General features: G+C 30.5%; 1 pseudogene; it reads left to right on the top strand.

The window, feature by feature from the left end:
- Positions 1 to 1,787: 1,787 nt before the first annotated feature.
- On the top strand, positions 1,788 to 6,835 carry LOC108694695 (annotated as a pseudogene).
- Positions 6,836 to 7,198: the final 363 nt, after the last annotated feature.

Here is a 7,198-nt window from a genome sequence, read left to right as displayed (position 1 = left end):
GCTGCCGCTGCACTGATTGCTGCTACTGCGACGCTTGTCTCATCTCGATGAGATACCCTTGTCTGACTGCCAAATTGCTGCTCACCACTTTATTGAGGCCAAATATTTAACAGAATCCGGCTCGAAGGACCATAGAAATGTTGGTGATCTGCGCGCACGATGGATTTGTAATGGCGCGGTCACGCGATCACCGTCCAAGCGTTTCCCGCGGTATGATTGCTTCGAGGGCACTTGGTCGAGAAAAATGAGATCTTCTCTGCTTTTCAAATTTTTATTGAATAGACCTCAGACGCGGGCGAACGTGCTTACAATGGATACGGAAAGGATCTTAGCGATAGCACAGTGATACTTGTCCACGAGACGAGTTGCGTGCGGTCGACGAGACAGTGAGAATGGCCATGATGATCTGATAGTTTTTTGATCGATTACGCATGACGCATGCATCGCTTAATTGACATCTGAATTGATCGATTTTTTATCGATGTGATTAGACGATATAACTAGACGTTGTAAACGATAGGGGTACCGAACAATAATGTAAAATAAATAATTACTTGTGAAGGAATTTACACTGAAGAAGATCCGAATCAAAGAGCATACGATATGAATTATTTCAGATAATAAAAATATATACACAGCAACTTTCTATGTCGGCTCATATTGGCATATTTCAATTTTAATTTTGTCACTTTCTTAGTTTTACTAAATGTTTTTATTATCTTTATTGCTATAATAATGCTAATAATAATATTGTCCTAATAACAATAAGACTTTAGTATTGTATGATATATGTATGAAATACAGATATAATGATTATTTCAAATCGAAATTATTAAATGAATAAATTAAAATATTGTACAAAGTATTTGCTTATTTTTTATGACTAGTTTAACAAGATTACGAATATGTATATATAATTTTCTAACTAATAGTTTTAAAAATTATTTTCATATATTGGACATCTCGTCATTCCAGGATATTGATTAATTTAGTAATAGCAGTTTATATATACATATATATATTTATCTATATATTTTAATTTTTATATTTAAATTATTATTAATGATATGCCAATTTTGATATTATTATTCTTTTTACCATATATAATAGAGCTGTTTTTTTTGTAAATGTATAATTGTAAGGTAATATTGGCCAATTATTTGCAAGTAATTTCCTGCCTTTAGACTTTAAATGATTTTAATCTAAAACTTTTTAAGTTTCAATATTTGTAGCAATTTCCAAACATTTGTTTTTGTAATATTTATGATGCAATATTATTTGTAATTGTAATAGTAACTTCAAAAATATAATAAATGAATGTATCATCACTTGATCCTAACATTTTCCTCATTATATTGTTATTAAATTTGGTCCGTTTCCCTAAAGATAGCTCCAGCTGTTATGAATGGTTCATAATGTCAGCTAATTTTGGCGATTTCAGAGAGGTTAAATATCTGCTAATAATATTCAGTTTATATCGTTTTGAATTTCAACACCTTGATTTTTACTGTGTTTGAAATGTCGAATTTTGTGTTAACCAAGCAGCATTTGCAGGAGGTTTTGATTTTCTGCTTTAATTGGAAGAAAAGTGCGGCTGAAGCCCATCGAATGCTTGTCGAAGTTTATGATGACACTGCTCCAACTGATCATCATGTAGGGAAATCATGTAGGGAATGGTTTTGACGTTTCAAGGAGATTTCAGTGTTGAAAACAAGTTTCACTCTGGACAGCCAAAAAAATTTGAAGACAAAAAATTAGAGACATTACTCGAAGAAGATCAGAGTCAAATGCAAGAGGAGCTTACAAAATCATTGGGGATAACTCAACAAGCCGTTTCAGTACGATTGAGAATCATGGGAATGATTCAAAAACAAGGAAATTGGGTGCCTTATGAACTGAAACCGAGAGACGTTGAAAGGCGATTTTACACTTGCGAATAGCTGATTCAAAGACAACAGAGAAAAGGTTTTTTGCATCAGATTGTGACTGGAGATGAGAAGTGGATATTCTATGACAACCCCAAGAAAAAAAAATACTACACTAAGCCCGGTTAATCGTTGCCATCGATCTCAACATCAACACCATGGCCGAACATTCATGGTTCGAAGATCATGCTCTGTATCTGGTGGGATCAAAAGGATCTTATTTACTATAAGCTGCTAAAACCTGACGATTCCATTACGAGTATCGGCTACAATTGATTCGTTTAAGCCGTGCATTGCGAGAAAAATGGTCGGAATACGAGCAAAGACATGATAAAATTATTCTTCTTCATGACAACGCTCGGCTTCATGTCGCTAAAGTCGTAAAAAAATATTTGGAAAATGGGATGTTTTACCGCACCCGCCGTATTCGGACATTGCTCCTTTTTTGATTACTGGTTGTTCCGAAGAATGCAGCAAGTCACCGGTTCACTTCTTTCGCAGAAATCGAAAACTGGCTCCAAAATTGGATCATCTCCAAAGACGAGTCATTTTTTCGAGATGGAATTCGAAAATTGCCTGAGAGATGGGAAAAAGTAGTAGGCAGCGATGGACAATACTTTAATTGATCTTCATTTATTTTGTTTTGAAATAAATGCACAAAAAAACGGACCGAAATAATTTGTACTCCCAATAGTTATGATCTTCAACGATTACAATAATACTTTTGCTGATACAATGTTATAATTAACTATAACGACTACCAATAACATGTTTGCATGTATAATATTCATCGTAGAGTGTCTCTCGAGAGATATTATCTCTTTTAAAATATAGCGGCCCGATAAAATATTTTTTATACATAATTGTATATGCCTATAATGAGGAAGATATTAGGATTAAGTGATCAAATATTTATTTGTCATATTTTTGAAATTAATATTACAATTATAAATAATATTGCACATTGCAATATAAATATTACAAAAATAAATGTTTCGATTTTGCTACAAAAATTGAAACTTAAAAAGTTTTAGATTAGAACGAGCTCTAAAGTTTAAGGAAGTTATTTGTGAATAATTGAAAACATTTTATCTTGCAATTATACATTTAAAAAAACAGCATTATTATGTATGATAAAATGTATAATGTCAATTTGTAGATCATTAATAATATTTGAGTGTAAACATTAAATGTTAAAAAAATACATTATTACAAATTTTGTTCTGAATGCAAATGATTATAGAAAAAAACAAATTAAGCTCATTTTATGATAATTTGTTATTTTATATTTTATACGCGTTAAGTTCCATATCATTCTGCAAGAATTTCTAGAGCTATAATCTTGTTCAGCATTATAATTAATTAATTATATTCTTTAAAATATTATAATACATATTCCGAAGATTTATATATATGTAATATATAGTTATAGTATAATTTTAATAATTATAGTATAATAGTAGAAAACTATTATACTGATTGTATGCATATAAGCTATTTGTATTTTACAACTCCGTGAATTAATTTAGACTGTAAAGAAGTAAAAATCTCTTCTTTTCTCTTGTTTTGAAATTGCTTTTAAATAATTATCTGTTGAAGTTGACCAGGCTTTATTTTTATTTGCAGACTGCGATCATAGGAACATTAATGTGGCAAAAAGTTAGTATTACGAGTTTTGTCGAGACGTTGGTGATCATCGTCCTTCTAGGGTAAGGAACTTTAAGCTTCTTAAATCACAAACTCAGAGTCATGATTGCGCCATTGACCGATCGAAGGATGCAACTGATGAGCGAATTCATAGCTGGGATACAGGTATCCTCAAGAAGTTTCATTATTCTTAAACAATATAGCTGATGAATAAAAATATAATATTAACATCCAAATATTACTCATAAGAAAATTTTATGAAAAAAATTTATGAGATAATAATTTTTGGTTCAGATGGTGAAGATGTATGCCTGAGAGAAACCATTCAGCCAAATTGTGTCAGTAATCAGAAAGTTGATCAAGCAAATCAAATTCTTGTTGTATGTGCGCACTGCACATTTGACCATCATAATCTTCACTGAACAATTATGTCGTAATCAATTTCAATCTGATAACGTTCGTTTTAATGAAGAATAATTTGACTGCCATGTGACGACTATAAAATGTCGACAAATATTTCAACATACTTTAACTCGTCGTCGCGTTGTACTTTCCGCTAATACTGTTGGGTGAATCAATAGTGTCATCGATTCAATCGATTAGAGATATATTGTATGTTATTATATTTTCTAACAATTTTCTACGGTGAACTTAAATCTACAATTATTCTTATTGTTACGTATTTATTGAAGGGCTATTGTCACGTATTTATTGAAGGGCGCTTAATTTTTACAGCATTTTTTGCTAATGGACGAAGTGAACACGAGACGCTTCTCGGAGAAGACGCCGCATTTGCAGTTCGAATCTCAGAAATCAAAAGAAGCAACTAACGCTGAGAATCAAATAAACAGATAATAAACATCTCGAAAAATGAGAGTATCATTCTGTCCAAACATCAAAGATTATTTGACCTTCCGTATACGTGAAGTTTCAGCGTGTTTCCGCCAATTGGATCAGTGACCAATTGCCGGCAATATCAAACCAGATCAATTGTGTGCCATAGTCAATGCAAGTTCCGACAAATCGTCTATGTTCCATCTACTGCTGAAGGAGTTAAATCCTAGCACGGGTTCCGTAATCCTTACTCCTCGAAGTATAATTTTCTGGGCAATTTTTTTTCCACTGGATATTTCACGAACAATCCGAACCATCTTTTATGCCAGTCAAGAACTCTGGCTTTTCGGTGGTACTATAAGGGACTATTTTGCTATGACAAGGCTAGATACAGATAATAGTCCAAAGCAATTATTGCGGATGTTGTACAGTGTTTATATATTCCTGCACGTTAGTATCAAGAATTTTTATATGCAACTAGTAACAATTCTTACAATTAGATTCTTCAATCTTCCGCATCAATCACTAAACATGAATTACGTTTTTAATTGTGACTGGAAATAAAAGAAGATATATTTTAGTAGTATTATGTATTTTTCTGAATCTTTAACCTATATGTGATTGCATTTAGATAAAAGAAAAATGTCTAATATTTCCTAATTTCGAAATTTTTAACATTCTTTAAAGTTTCTTTTTGTTCAATTGATAGTTTCAAGTGTGTGCGCCTTGATGAAGAATTCTGACAATTTCTGACAATTTTTGCAGGGAGACATGACAATGGTCGGCGATAGAGATGTATTTCTATTCAGTATCAAAGAGCGCGAATCAATTTCGCGATGGCGGTTTTATACAAGCGGATATTTGCTCAACAATCCTTTGAGCGGTGGATACTCGTTGCTAGGCATAGAAAGACTAGGCTATAGAAAGTGCATTACCGAATATCTCCGCGGCAAGACGAGGATACTTGTCACACATAAATTGCAATTCCTTAAAAGGGCGGAACGTATCGTCGTACTAGATAGAGTGAGTAACAGAATATTCTTTAGTTATCTTTATTAAACTTAAAACATTTTTTTATTTTAAAAGTTTGATTTTTTAAATTTGTTTAAAAATAAAGAATTTAGATATAATAATGACAAAAGCAAATTTAATTTATTGCTGAATGATTTTAAAATTTTTTCTTATAGTTATGAAATTAGATAATTTTATAATTAAAATTAATAAATAATAAACCTTTTTAAATAAAAAATGATAAGAAATTTTTAAACATTTAATGTTTCTGTAATTTAATATAATTAATTAAAAGATGAAGGTTGAATATGTTTTAAATTAAATATGATTTTGTTTCCTAAGGGTTCCTAAAGATGCAAGAAAATTATAACGAATTATTACAATCAAATAAAGATCTCATTGGATTGTTGAACAATTTGAATCAAGCGCAGAGAAAGGAAAAGGATATAAGAAGAATTTCTAAAAGAATCACAATAAGGAAATGTCTAAGAGAATCACAATAAGAAGACGGATATCAAGATTGTCGACTAGTTCCATTACTGTAAGATAATCACTCGTTATTTATAATAAAAAAATATAAAAATTGAAAAAATAAACATATTACGTTATTTTTGTTAATAAAAATAGATAGCACAAAAAATAAAAATGTAAAATAAAACAAAATAATTTTTAAAAAATATCTATACTTTTCGCGCATTAAAAATTTCTAATATATCTTTACTAATTATTATTAATTAATAAAGCGCGGAAGAAGTTTTTAAATTAAGATTCAAAAAGTTAAGCACTTTTGAAATATCCACAAATTTTTAAAATATTTTCTTTGTTTTTAAATAATAATTTAAACTGACCGAACTTCATCAGATTATTTATTATGAGAGATAAATTCAAGTAATAAGATTATTATTTTACCAACGTGCAGCTCGAACACTGATTCGGATTATATGGAGAACAACTCAGAAGCCGAGATAACAGCACTCAGTCGAGTAGGCAGAGTGTACAAGGAATATCTGCATAATGGTTGTAATAATTTCATGCTATTTGTATCATTGATGATCTTCATTATCAGTCAGATCGCCACTACCGGGAATGATTATTGGCTGTCATATTGAACTACATTGGAAGATGTTAGGCGTATTCAAAATATTAGTGATGTCAAACAATTCGCGAACATGTACAACAATAGTTTCTTTGGGTCGATCTTGACTGGTTGAATTCGGACCGCTTGCTGAGCACTATGGATGCCATATACGTATATACGTTCTGCATCATCACGTGCATTAGTACTACTATTACACTGTTTTGCAGCTTTCTTTACATGAAAATCTCTACGAACTCAAGTAATAACCTTCACAATATCATGATCTTCAAATTGCTGCAGGCGCACATCCTTCTTCCACAACAATCCTTCCGGTGAGTAATAGATTACGAAATCTGATAGTTGTCTATTCTACAGAGACTTCATAAAAATTATTTATTATGACAATTTTTTCAAATATTTTTTAGAATATTTCATAATTTTTATATAATTTAAAAATTTTTTAGAAAGATTTTTTAATTTTTAAATGAATTAAAACTTTTTAGAAGTGTTGAGAAAGTTTGTAACTTTTTGAAATTTCTTTATAGATAGATGTAAATTCTGAAATAGAATTTACAAGATTCCTCATTTTATAATTTCCAAAGAAAACTTAAAAAATGTGAAGAAATTAAGATATTTATTTTAAAGAATTTCTTTATAAATTTAAAATATAAGAATTATTAAAAATATTATTAGAATCTTTTTG

The sequence above is a fragment of the Atta colombica genome, unplaced genomic scaffold, assembly GCF_001594045.1.
Source record: "Atta colombica isolate Treedump-2 unplaced genomic scaffold, Acol1.0 scaffold123, whole genome shotgun sequence".
Taxonomy (NCBI): domain Eukaryota; kingdom Metazoa; phylum Arthropoda; class Insecta; order Hymenoptera; family Formicidae; genus Atta; species Atta colombica.
This window is presented reverse-complemented; position numbering and strand designations above follow the sequence as displayed.